Source organism: Vulpes lagopus, chromosome 21 (genome assembly GCF_018345385.1).
Source record: "Vulpes lagopus strain Blue_001 chromosome 21, ASM1834538v1, whole genome shotgun sequence".
Lineage (NCBI taxonomy): Eukaryota > Metazoa > Chordata > Mammalia > Carnivora > Canidae > Vulpes > Vulpes lagopus.
In genome coordinates, this window is record NC_054844.1 from 35,724,544 (window position 1) to 35,739,141 (window position 14,598).

The following is a 14,598-nucleotide window of genomic DNA, read 5'->3' on the forward strand; positions in this document are numbered from 1 at the left end:
TGAGAGAAGATAAGAGGGAGATGAGGAAGGGGGCAAACAAACATGTGATGAATGTGCTGCAGGGAAAGATTTCTCCTTGGCCTCATCCACTGGGTGGGTCTTATGTTCTTGGGGAATGGCCTGTACCAGGAGGTGAAGAGAGTCTGGGCAGGGCAACAACATTGACTGCCACACAGACAAACCCCAAGGACAGTAGATTTAATAGTAATTGTCCTGTAATTGTCAAAAATCATTGCCAGTTTATTTGGCCATTTGATTGAAACAAAGAGCATAATAGAAGAATTATTGTTTTACATTTCCTTTTTATTCATTACCAAATATGGTCATTTTACTTTTGCACCTATAAATATTTTAATGTCCCTATAAATATTTTAGCATTGTGTTTCATGTTCCTTCAAAATAATAAGTTCTCACTAAAAAATTAATAAGACAGGAGAGTCTAACCTATTTTCAGAGAGCATCGCAAATGGTGATCAAGAGTCTTTTAATTTTCAGGACTCTTGGATTTTGAAAGTATTAACAGTATGGCATGAAATAAAGGATTTATGAGTGAAATAGGTTGTAGCACATAGATGTTTAAGAATAGAAGCACAAATTCTGGTTCTGCTCTAACTCTTATAAATTCAGTGCCTATAAGAAATTCCATAGTATGTTATAGGTATATTGTATGTAATTTATATTCATTTATTAAAAATTTATGGAATATATTATTGTAAGTATGAAAGGAATCTAAAAAAGTGTACTGAATTGAACAGCAGTAAGATATGAAAGACAGTAAGGCCATCTCTCACAGAGAGACATTCCCACTAGAGGCAGGAGATACTCACTGTTCATCTTTCCCATTCCCAATTCAGTTTCGGCACCTTTCCCTTCCATTATACTTTATTTCTATTACTTGATTTCTATTTCTTCAAGGCAGGTGACGAAAGAAGGGTTGCCCACACATTCTTTATGATTTTCCTAACATAACACTCCACACTTTTAATTTTTTTTTTTTTTTTTTTTTATTATTTATTTATGATAGTCACACACAGAGAGAGAGAGAGGCAGAGACACAGGCAGAGGGAGAAGCAGGCTCCATGCAGGGAAGCCCGACGTGGGATTCGATCCCGGATCTCCAGGATCGCGCCCTGGGCCAAAGGCAGGCGCCAAACCGCTGCGCCACCCAGGGATCCCAACACTCCACACTTTTAAAGCACCATTTTTCAGTCATTTTCCTGAAGAAGTTTAAATAAAAGCCAGGGAACACTGATACTTACTTTTCCTTTGAAAGTCAGTAATACAATGAAATGAATGCTGCTTGCTAATATCAGTAGAACCTCAGAAAAGAAGTTCTGTGCTCTTTTATGTTTTTGGCAAGAGTTATTTTATAAGTAGTTGGATTATTCCCCTTGTAATTTTTTAAAACTCTTATGTAGTGCCTCTTCCTGTGGGCCTAGCCCTGTGTGTGTGTGTGTGTGTGTGTGTGTGTGTGTAAGTGTTCAGTTAGTTTCCAAAGTCTTCAGTGTTTTCAACTATTAGACTATCCTGCCAAATTGAATCGTTTTCTTGGGAATATTTGATCACAGATCTTTTTTAAAGATTTTTTAAATTTATGAGAGACACAGGGAGAGAGGCAGAGACACAGGCAGAGGGAGAAGCAGGCTTCTCGCAGGGAGCCTGATGCGGGACTTGATCCCAGGACCCCAGGGATCACGACCTGAGCCAGTGCTCAACCACTGAGTCACCCAGGCGTCCCTAATCACAGATCTTAGTAAGAAGTTGCTTTGCTACTTTTTTTTTCCCAGAGTGTCAATAAAATTTGTTGAATTTTGTCATTAGTCGGGGTGAGGGGAGTACATATCTTTTTAGGTGCTAAGTGATGGTACATCACACCCCAGCCAAACTATGACTTTTAAATTTTCAGAAACTCAGCTTTTTATTCCTCTTCCCCTTTGACAAATATAGGTGGTTGAAGGCTTCTTATTTCTGGGACTGGCAGAAAGTAAAAGAATAGCTTTATATTATACTATCATTAAGAGAGATCCTGCAATTCTTGGTTATTTAAGCGCTAAGTTTTGTTTATATGGAATTGCTATCCGTTAGCAGTTGTTTGCCTTAAGGATTTTTAGAGCACTAAAGGTTTTTTTTATATTCACAGTGTATGTTGCATTTGTAGTTAAATGTTCTATAAACATCAAAAAGAAATTTATAGCAATGAAGTGCCTGGCACTTACGTTTCGTTGTTGTTTTATGAAAGCTATTACCTCATGTTTCAAGAAATTGAAGTATTTTAAGTGCCCGGGGTGGGGGGTATTTTGTTAATGAATGGTTAAGTAAAATCCCATTTGGCATATATTCTTCTCTGTTTTTACATATCTGGAGGCTGATTGGGAAATAAAAAATGTCCTTCGGCCCTGCCTGGGAAAATGTCTTGAGGTTTATCCCAGACCTGGGCTTGAGTCCACCCAGTATCCTTCACCAGTCTATATAGTTGCTCACCCAACATCTTAAGTAGCTTTGTGGACATTATATTGCAAAAGGCAAGGAGTCAATCAAGCATATGACAGTAATGGCACTGACAAGTTATGTACAATTATCAAATAAATACCTTTGACATGTCTAAAGATATCAAATACAACAGATGACTAGGTCCTCAGTAGTTTCTTTAATACTATATAGATCAGGGCTCATTGAAAAAAAGTTAGGATACCACATGTGGCAACTTAAAATTTTCAAATTGTTCTTGACTTCGAAGCAGAGGATATGTGAGAAATAATACCTAAATGAGTCAGGCACTTGAGATGAAACAGGAAACCTGGAGAGAAGCCATCTGTTTTCACTGAAAAGAATAGCACCTCTCATAAACGTTTTAAAATATATCATAAAAGATACTGTGAAACTGTAGCTATTGAAGAAAAATGAAACCTAATAATTTTCAAGCTCTGACTACTTTTTTCTTTGACTTGTGTTATAATTATCGTAATTTCTATTTGGCATTTTCAGTTTCAGCTAGAGATGATGGAATCAATAGAAGGTTTTTGGCAAATCTGAGTGTAGATTTTTAAAAGTGCGTTTTATTTTGCTTCAGCAAGAGATTAGCAAAATGAACCAATTTTCTGCCTAACGAGGTGCTAGATATCTAACTCATTCATTCATTTGTTGAATGATTATTTATTTATATGGTGACCTTATAGTTTATTATGTAAGCTTCTTAAACAATTCTTCTGAGTATTAAGAGGGGATTAAATATAATTAAAATTATATAATTTTTGAAATATTTATTTATTAATAAACAGATTGATTTTACTGTATTGATATAGCATATACAAATGTGGGATTGGATGCAACTTAAGCACTAATAGTCTTTTTAAAGACCATTTAAAATTCATTTTTTTCTAAAATATAAAAATGATGCATATACATTTGTATTAAAAAGTTTTTTTTCTGTTTTTTACAAATTCTTTATTTTGATTATATGAACACTTAAAAAACAAGCAGAATAATTATTCTTGGTACCTATTTAATTATTGTAAATAGTACTTTAAATTTTATTTAAAATTTTATTTACAATTTTATTGTAAATTGGTACTTTATTTTCCTAGTCCTATAAGGTAGTGTCACTGGTATCTGTATAAAGCTGTTGATAGTTCCAGTTGACTATCTCTGTAGATTATAGTATTTTCTCAAAAATACTTTCTTTAGTATCAAAGGACCTGTGAAAATCAGAGCATATTTTCCTAAATGGAAGATCGTACAAATTCATTTTAGTCCAAATATTTCCTCAGACATCATCTTTTTGCCTCCATCCTACTATGGAGGATGGAAAAAAAACTACTTTTTTTCCATAAATTTATTTTTACATAATAAAACTCATCAAGTAAATTGTCTTTGTGTGTCATTTTTGGATATTTTTTAAAAAGATGTTACTCATTTATTTGAGAGAGATAGCACAAAAGCGAGCATGAGCAAGGGGAAGGGCAGAGGGAGAGGGAGAAACAGCCTCCCCACTGAGAAGCCAGCCTGATGTGCGGCTCCATCCCAGGACTCCAGGATCATGACACCCAACCAAAGGCAGACACCCAACCGACTGAGCCACCCAGGCGTCCCAGATATTTTTATGCTATAAAATTATAGAATGTTTGTGACACAAGATCCTTCTGAGGGTCTCCCTTACATACTCATGAATCTGTTCGCTTAATAAGTATTCACCCAGCACCCACAGAATAAGAACAGATGTGGGATGCCTGGGTGGTTCAGCACTTGAGCATCTACCTTCAGCTCAGGGTGTAATCCCCAGGGTGCAGGATCGAGTCCCGCATTGAGCTCTCTGTGAGGAGCCTGCTTCTCCCTCTGCCTATGTCTCTGCCTCTCTCTCTCTGTCTCTCATGAATAAATAAATAAAATATTTTTAAAAAGAACAGATACGTGAAAGATAAACATTACAACACATTAAATATGGTACAAATGGTTATAATATCACAGCATTGAAAGCAAACTTCCTCCTCCTGAGGGAACCTCCTTCAGGCCTCCCCCTCAGCCAGCCCCTAACAAGACTTGCTAGGCTGCTGGCAGGTGCTCCTTTGGATCCACTCATGTCTCCCCAAACTTTTTTCAGCATCCTAAGTCATCAGTCTGTGATGAGGTTTTAATGGGTGACAGTAGCTTTCTGTGTTCAACTTGCAGACATAAGAAGTACTGGGGTTGCAATTCAGATGCCCCGAGGGCCAGACTCATCTAGTAAAAGTGTGAAACATCTGGCCTGAGATAAAAGATGTGTAGGAGGTGGATGGGGGGAGGAGCTATGTTGAATGGGAGAGCATATTCCCTATGAAGAGATACCCAGATTCCTTTAGGAGAAAAAAAAAGCAGCAGGGATGTGGGATCGGATGCAACTTCAGCACTAACTCTGCCCACTGGTCATCTGTTTCGTGCTTTCTGAACAGGGAGTGTTAAGCTGGGAACTGCCACATGACAGGAGCGTTGAAAGGTCAGCGTGAGGAGTGAATCTGGGGCAAGTGCCGTTCTGGAACATCTCCCTCACACCTCATTAAACTCGTGTGTCCTCTACAGGCTGGGTCCTCCCTGTTTGTTGTAACTGCTACCACGCAGCTGAGACAAGACCTCCCTGCCCTCTAGTCACAGCTGGTGACAACAGCTTGAGTCCTTGCTCTACTCAGCACTCATTCCACCCAAACCATTAGGGCTCAGGTGGGCAGAGAAACCCCAAACCTCAAAAAACAAAAACAAAACCACCCCATTTTCATAATAACACTTTCTGAATTGTTAATGAAATGCTTGTTACTGCGGTCAGGTTAGCCACTGCCAGCATGGGTGCAGAGAGACCTACAGCTCATGCTGTATTTGTTGACCAACTGACTAGACGAGCTTTGCTTTATCACAGGGAAGTGATGTGCAGGTGGATACTTAATGATTATGCATTGGGGAGATCTTCAATGAATATAAGTATCATTAACGTGTCTGTATTTATTGAGCTCTTAGGCAGTTTCTTGCTAGGCACAATGAACCAAGCTTATTATTTAGTTGGTTGTCCCGCTTTTTTTTTTTTAACCTGAATTTCAAAAGGCAGTTTTCCCCAACTTTGTCTTTACATCAGAATTCCGTGGGGATGCCCGAGTCCCACTCCCAGAGATGGCAGTTTGGTTTGTCTGGTTTGTAGCCTGATGTTGGAATTTTTGAAAGATTCACAGAGATTCTCATATGCAGGCAAGTTAGGGACCATTTCTCTAAAAAGAGAAATGGTTTTAGGAAGGTGAGCATGGGAATATTTTGACATATGTTAGGGGGACATGACCATCCAGTATCAAAGCTGAAGGGAAGTCAGGGGGAGGAATCTTTTGGTGCTGGGAGACTACACAGAAAAGAGTCGGGAATGAAGGTGAAGAAGGATGAGAGCGGGGCTGGCTTCCCCAGGACCCACACATTGCCAAGGGGGCAGTATAAATGTTCGGTAAATTTTACCTTGCCTCCAGTGCAGACTCCAGAACTTGCCTGGGGTTCCTTACAGAGCAACTTTGACTGTGGGTTTCTTCTGATGCTCACAATGGATTCCCCTAGAAGAATGCAAGCCTTGCCATAAAGTTGACCAATATCCCTATGCCAGAACTTGGGCTCAAAATATTCAACTAGTCTGCGTCTGCAGTTAAAAGGACAGATATGTCCTCACCTCCCTCCAGTTTATAATATAGAGTACAGCCTATAATTTTGCCTATTTAAATATAGTGTCATTTACATAAACTTCCTTCCAATCTACCATCCCCTCCCATCAGCAAATGACCCTCTTCCCCAATTCTCCATGCGCTTTAATAGGATTCTTTACCTTTCATTGAACATTAGTAAGTATTGCCACTCGCCCAGGGGGTGGCTTGCTTTTCATAATTATTACTTAGACAATATGGCTGTGAACTGCTGTGAGATAAAAGATAGAGCATGTGGAATTATGACTATTAATATTGTTAGTGTTACTTAATTTAAAAAATTATAATGTTGCATAAATGAGAACATCTTAAAATACGGTTTGCAATTAGCATTTTCTGAATGAAGACTTTTTACTAATTTTAACATCTTTTTATTTTCACTGTGCTGTCATTCTCACATGAATAAGAACTAACACCAAGATTGTATATTCGCTATTTCCATAGCAAACTATTTAAGTGAGGTTTTTTTTCTTGTGTTTTAATGAGGTCAGTTTTAAGTAGGTCACTCTAAATTATAAATATACCTGATGTTGATGTTATGGCATCTGCCAGCACTTTCACTGCTTACACATTAAGTGATGAAAATTATGTTAAGTGAGGAAAATTTACAATGAAAAGTTATATTACTTAAGGAAAACTTACATGTCGAGTATGCTTTCCAAGAGATGACTAGACCATCTTGAGTGTATACATCATAGTCCATATTTACTAAAATAAGTCCAAAAAAGTAGTATTGAAAAATGCTGAATCTTAGAAGATAATCGTGACACAAAGTAGGTAAATTTGAATTTTTAAATGCCGTTGGACTTTGTCTCCTAATTTTTCCCTTCTGATGGGCCCTGAGTTCCAAATATTCTTAAAGTTTCTCTACCAGTATTAGAGGCAAAAATAAGACATGCATTTCAATAGTTTTCTGACCAGGAGCTTTGAGTCCTGTTTATTTTAGTAAAGTCAAGTTGCAGATGTGGTTCAGATATGAATTTTAGATTCTCTAAAAAGGATTATATGCAGAAAAACATGAAGGCAGGTGGAGTTTGGGCCAAATAGGGCATTCAGGAAGCTGATTTGGGAGCAGATGAGTGAAGATGACATTTTCCTAGTCAATGACAATTATCAGGAGTCTCTCATCTGATTTTCCTGCTGCGTTTTCACAACAGTTCATTCATCGACTTGTCTATAAAAGTAAAGCTTGGAGTCAATTAAGGTATGGCAACAAAGGAATTCAATAGCAAACCCAGGGCAATCATAAGATAAGGTAAATGTAGATTTTAATTCGGAAGTTTGAGAAAACAGCTGCACAAGAACAACAACTTTTGATGCGAAGTGGATCTTGACAGAAGCTCAGATCCCTGATATTTCAGTCCTGTTCATTTGTCAACATAAAGGCGAGATAGAGTCTTATGGGATTAAGCAAACTCCGCGGCTAAAAATATAGTTTGACATTTCTTGAATGCACTTGACAAGACTCCACATAAAATTATATTAGTATTCTTTCCAGCTAAGAGAAGATTTTTGAGGAAGGCTGAGTTCTTTTATTCAAATTCAGATATAATCCTTGGTTGCCATGGCATCCTAAAAAAATTAATCATATATTGTTGAGTTTTAAATGTTGGGTATAGGGTGTTTTAGTACAGATGGAAAATAATAAACTTCAGAAATGTTCTTGTAAAAATTGAAGTGCATTTGGGAACTTAAAAAAAAAAGTTAACAAGGCCTAAAAAAAAGCCAATTACAGGGATTCTACACAATTGGAAAAGTGATGATTGACCATGCTGTCAATAGCTGTCAGTGTCTGCCCTGCTCTTTGGCATCCTTGCTGTGGTGCAGCTGGCTGACAGATTGTAGCTAATGTGCAAGTGGAGAAGAAAGGTGGTGACGAGGACCAAGGGTCGCATAATACAAAAGGCCAACAGTCTGAGAGACTGGAGTGTTGCACATGTGATGGCTGGCACTGGTCAGAGGAAGGGATCTGCAAAGAAGTCCTGTGGTCACTGGGGTGATTGGGATTGGGGCGTGGGGGGTAAATGGAAAACACTGAATGGAGAGAGAATTGGACAGAACTGTATAGGTCCTGAGATGACACTTGAGCATGAGGGCGGCGGGTGGCAATCATTGTTAATCATCAAATATTGTAGCTATAGTAATGGAAGGCTGATACCTGGAGAGCCTCAAAATGTTAAGTGCTGCTCTTCAGGTGTAATGTCTGTTACTGCCCTAGCATCCCTGCCTTCACTTTTCCTTCCCTTTGAGAAACATTATTTGCTAGCTTGTTGGACTCTAGCTCTTGTTCTGTTTACTTGCAGAAACAACAGACTGCAGTGTCCAATCACATTATTTACTCTTTAAAACCTTTAAAAAAACAAAAACAAAAACAAAAACAACCGCAGGTGGTTTCGGTCTCTAAAACAAATGCAAAGGTGTGAATGGTTAATCAGGCTGAAACCATCACAGAGCTGTGCTTTTGAAAGCTTACCAAATGCCAGCTTTACTTTGGACGTTAGCATTTTTTTTTCCTAAAGAGTGGGCCCATAATTTTTAATGAAGGCTTTGCCCACTCATGCTTGAAATTCGTGGGTATAATGTGCAGCCAGATAATAACAAGATTTGGTGTCAAACTGTGAGGCATGTAATTTCTGCATGCCTACGAATTAGCACTCGATACCCGAAAATATATTTTCGGTTCTCCCTAAACATAGTGATAGAGGTAAAAATGCTGACAAAATTGTTATTAATTGCCCTGTAGCATCCTTGACATCATCAACATCATGAACTTAATAGGGATGCTTCTTGAAGTATTGAAAGTAACTTGAAAAGGGAATCGAAGTTATCAGATGCCTGGTGAGAAACAAAGTGCTGATGTGGAAATGACAGAGCAGGCACAGAAAGAAATGGAGGCAATTTAGGATAATGCTCACCTCCACCTAGGCTCCTAGCTGCAAATCAGAGAGCGGATAAAAGCACCAAAGCCCTGGCCAAAGGACCACAGAAGTGGCAGATTGTAAATTAGCAGGACCCTGCCACTAACCTGGAAACAACGTGACGTTTCCTGAAGGTGTTCCAAGGATGAAAATAAATACTGAGAATGTGTAGATGTCCAAGCCACTCCCTGGAGTAAGGTTCATGCATTTGTAAGCAGCATTAACTCTTGAATCATTAAATCAATTAAGTGTCACTTTACTGAGCATCTTACTTTCTTTGTGAAGTAACGTATATGTGCTTCTTTATAAATATATATGTAAGTATATACATACCTATATAATTCAGATACAGAAAAGTATATATATAAATCCAGGGTTTTCCATGTTTCCCTCTCCTTTCATGAATTTTAAAAGATTTATTTATTTGAGAGAGAGAGGGAGCATTGAGGTAGAGAGAGGGGCAGAGGAAGAGGGTGAAGCAGGCTCCCAGCTCAGCAGGGATCATTACCTGAGCCAAAGGCAGACGCTTAACCTGCTGAGCTACTCAGGTGGCTCACCCAGATCATGATCTCAGGGTCCTGGGATTGAGCCCCTCATAGTGTAGGGCTCCCTGCTGAGTGGGGATCCTACTTCACCCTCTCCCTCTGCCCCTCCTTCCCTGCCTTGCTTGTATTCTCTCTCTCTCTCTCTCTCTCTCACTCAGATAAATAAATAAAAAAGAAATGATAAAAGGCTATGGTTGGTTACGATACCAAATAATCCACCTATGACGCTTATTTAAGAAAGAATGCTATTTATTTTATTAAAAATTTGAATTGTACATAATTTTCCAGGAAACCAACTATTGAATAATGCTGAATTTCATTATACGGTTGTAAAAATTGAGTAATGTTGGTAATTTAGAGAAATTATTGTGGCTGCCATATTAACAATAATAACATAAAATTTATTGACCTCATGTGCCAAGAGCTCTTCTAAATGTTTTTAATCCATTCATTTATTTATACCCAGTGTTTTAGATGCATTTGTTATTATTCCCATTTCACAACTGAAGAAACGGAGGCATTGTGTACAAAGGGTTACCTAGATATTAAGTGACTGTAACCAGGAGTTTTCATGAGCCATGGGTAATGGGATCATTATAGATACTGGGTAAGGCTTTATTTATTTGACACCAAAAATGGATTTTCCCCACTTAACATATGACATAAATGCACCTTAATCCCTGGAAGTTTGTGATTGTAACTGTTTTGATAAAAATGTTTCTATGGTTTGTTGCTTGTGTCTCTATCTGAATAAACAAAAAAGAGGTAAGTTAATTTTTTACTTATTGTGAAACTTACTGTAAGAATGATATTGAATTTGCCTAGAGCTGGGTTCAAATCTCAATCCTGATACTTAACAATTATAAGACAGGGGGTGTCTGAGCATCTGCCTTTGGCTCAAGTCATGATCCCGGGGTCCTGGGATCGAGTGCTACATCGGACTCCCCGCAGGGAGCCTGCTTCTCCTTCTGCCTATGTCTCTGCCTCTCTGTCTCTCATGAATAAATAAATAAAATCTTAAAATAAAAAAAGAATTATACGACTTGAACCTTAGTTTCTGTATCAGTGAAGTGAGTTCATACCTACATCCTTGTAAATTACTTAGCATGAAACATGGATCATGATAGGCTATCCTAAATGCTAGCTATCATTATTATTTTTATTGCTCCCCATTTCCTTAAAAGGAAAGTGAAGATGATGGGATAATGTCTACTCTACAAGGGGCTTTGTGAATTAAATCACTAGGATTGTGTAGGCTGACATTCTACGTGGGTATGTGTGTGTGACACATCCTATACAATGCTTAGTAGTTAACGTTCAATGAGCACATAGATGAAATGAGTTAATGCAGGCAGAGCACTTAGAAGCAATGCCTGGCACGTAGGAAGCACTTACTACATTATACAGCTATTGTGATTACTAAGTATCACTTAGTTTTCATTTTTTACTTTGTTGTACTGTTATAATTATTCTCTATTCTTGTTGATTTATGGTCGTGGTAGACTTATTCATTTATTAATTTGTATTGAATGCCTCGTTGTGCCAGGAGATGTGTTAGATCCAGATCGCCAAGATCCATAATTCTGGAAGGGGGGGTGGAATTATGTGGCGAGAGAAGTGGTGAGATCAGCTATACGTGTTGGTCTGAGGCATCTGTGTAACATCAGCGTTCAGGAGAGCAGTCAGCAACTGGATATAGAAATGAAATTGGACTCTACACGGCGATTTGGGAATCATCAGAATTTATCTATTATTTGAAACCGCGAAAGAGAGTTTAAAGAGTAAGAAAAAGAGTATGCTGTATTGTAGTTCCAGAAAACAGACATTCTAGAGAACTACATATAAAAATAACTAAGAAGTAAAATTGACAAGGAGGAGTCCAAGTCAGAAGAAGGAAACCACAGCAACTTTGGGTGCTGTATGTGGACAGAGCATTTTGGTCCACCCCAGCCTTCAAATGCCCACTTATTTCTTCTACAACAGTGGAGATAGCGTCTCTTCTTTAGGCCTTCATACAAACTTTAGGGTGGGTGCTGCTTCCTGGTCCTGCTTTCCCCAGTCCCAAGGATTCCCCTGAATGAAGCAATCTGAGCTCTTAACAGGAAGGGCAGTTGGCATCATGCGCTCAGGGTGCATTTTTCCTCCTTCTGCGGAGCTGAAAGGCGTTGGACTCATCTCTGATCTTTTCCATTTGGAAAAGAAACTCATCTCTGATCTTTTCCATTTGGACGACTCCCTCATCTGTCACTCTACCTGTCTCTTAGCTCTTCAGTATCTGACCAAATGCATGTCCATGAACTGGCTGCTTGGGCTACCTTGTTCCAAAAGTTTATGGTGCCAAAACTTTGCTGCTTTCACAAGTCGCTACTATATCTGCTCCTGTTTTTCTTTCTTCCTTCCAAGTGTATCTGTTTACGATAGCATTAAGATTCAGTGAATGAATACCTGAATGTGGTTATGATAGTTCTCAAACTGAATCAGAGATCTCAAAGACTGATCATACCGTGGCCCTTGCACTTGTTCCACTGAAAATATTTCTGATAACATCTTGTCTCCTTTCTTAAGAGCAGACTAACATGCATTGAGTTGCATGGCCTTTTGCGTGGGTATTACACTCTTGCCCTTCTCAAATTACTTATTGAATCAAACATAAGGATACAAACATCCACTTCCAAGGGATTTTGTATAAAAATCTTCACAAGAAAATCTACACTGGTCAGTGTATTTTGACTGGCCAACAGCACTGGGTAAATGCCAATGGGTAAATCCTGCAACACCAGCCTGTGGACCAAAGACCTCTTAAGCCAACCTCAGCCCCCTTTTTTTGGTTCACTTGAATGTCTGTTGAATAAGGCATTTGCCATTTGAAGAAATCCACTGGAAAACTTTAGAGGTGGCTTGCTGCAAATCTTACATATTTATTCTTTAGAAGAAAGAGAACAATTTAGCAAATTCATAGTGATGTTTGCATTTTAACAGAAGTCTAGATACCAGCCACATTTAAGAAATAAGATTAAAATTCTTCAGCAGTGAGTGTTCATTTTTAAATTGCTCACAAAAGCTTTTCATATACTCTTAATACCTTCTGCCCACAAGATGATTTCATGACATAACATTTAGGGGCATAGAGAACTTAAAAATGCTCTGAAATCAATTTTTTTTTCAAGATGAGCTCTACATTTATCTAGCAATAGCACAGAATTTTTATCTTTAGCTAAGTCTGCATTTCTGAAATGATCTTTTACTGGTTACAAAAAGATAATAGAATCAGTCAATAAATAAATTCTTATCTTTGCGCGCTTTGCCTTAGAAGCAATAGTTAAATGTGTGACACTTTGAAAGCACTAAAGATTCTTGATACTCATCAATTTTATTTGTGAGAATTTATAGCACTGACCATGAAAAGAGAAAAACTGCCTTATTTTACTTAAGCCAGAATGATAATTGGAAAAGCTATTTCATGGACTCCTCCCATAATGAAATAGGAAATTGTGAGCATTGTCCAAATATACTAATTTCAAGCATTGTTAGATTGTCATTGATTAGCCAGTATTTGGAAATGGGATCTCTAAAATATAACATTCTAGGTAGCATCCTGATTACTTTTTATGTTTGAAGACAAAGATATCTAATCTTCTAATGGCGTTTAGAGTTATTGAAGCTACTACTCATAATACTCCAAGTCAATTGGATTTTTTCTTAAATATTCTCTTTGGGACAATCTCTTGTTTTCCCCCTTCTTAGATGAGAGAGATTCCAACTGAATTGAACTGGCTCCCAGTGATCCTGGGGGCATGGGGCAGGAGCAAGGGTAGAATCAGGCATAAAGCCTTCCTTATCCCCAGTAGTCCTTGAATGAGTGGAATACACACAATGGAAAGAGAGAGACCTGAGAGGCAAGACCAAGGGCTCAAAACATAAACCAGAGCCAGGGAACCATACTACTCTGAGGGACTGGACAAAAATCCTGGTCAAAGACTACAGGATGGAAATACAGAACAAGAGTGTTTGAAATGGGGAGAATAACCCAGGAACACTCTTTAATCTCTAGAGAATAATGGGGAGATTTCTGAATTAGGGGGCTAGCAACCTTAGCCTTGGTAGAGTGGGCAGTTGAAGCAGAAGATATGAACACAGTCATCCTGTCAATATTCTGAGAATTGCTTAAACCAGGGTCTAGACGGTATAACTTAACCATATTTATGTTTAAGAGCACTAACGCCGTTAACTGAAAGAAAAGCAAAAAGCAAATCTATCAAAATAAACTTCTTTGGGAAGAGTAAACATTTGGGGGAAGAGATGAAGTTTCACATCGTGCTCAGACCAGTTATGCCAAAATCAACTTGAATCTCCTCACAATGAACAGTCTTTGGGGGAGAGCCAGCCCGAGCATTAAAAATGCTTGCAGTTCGGCAGGTTCAGTTTTTATGGGGTGAATTATAGAAGACTGCTCCGTTTCTAAATGGACAAATCAAATTTTCTAAAATAAACATGTTTTACTACTTAAGTGGTTATGCTGCTATAAGCCTTGCAGTTAAAATATTATATTTATTAGCCATCTAGTCAGACTCTTATGTTAACACAAATTTGAACATTCTGCAAAAATCTTTCTTATTGGATGGATAAGAGAAATTTCAGCACAGAATTCTCTAAGTACTCTGTCTTTGAAATTAGCCTCCCTACCTGAATTTACAAGCCGCCTTATCAAATATGAAAATAGCTTAAAATATAACCAGAGCCTGTCAAGATTTAAAGCCTGTAATTTTTTGTTCCATGCTAGCATTGTATGTAGCCCACTGCTGCTCCTACTATATGTTTGTTGAAGGCATACTTTATAAAGATTGCCACATCTCTGGTAGGATTTTTACATCTTTTTTTCTACTTTAGTTTCTCAGAAGTTTGCAATCCATACAATAGAGCAGCTCCTGCAGTACTTTT

General features: G+C 38.2%; 1 protein-coding gene across 2 annotated transcripts in view; it reads left to right on the forward strand.

Annotated features, from left to right (window-relative positions):
• Positions 1-14,598, forward strand: part of TMEM117 (transmembrane protein 117) — a 467,289-nt gene that overhangs the window by 248,689 nt on the left and 204,002 nt on the right. The gene's annotated exons all lie outside the window — the stretch shown is intronic.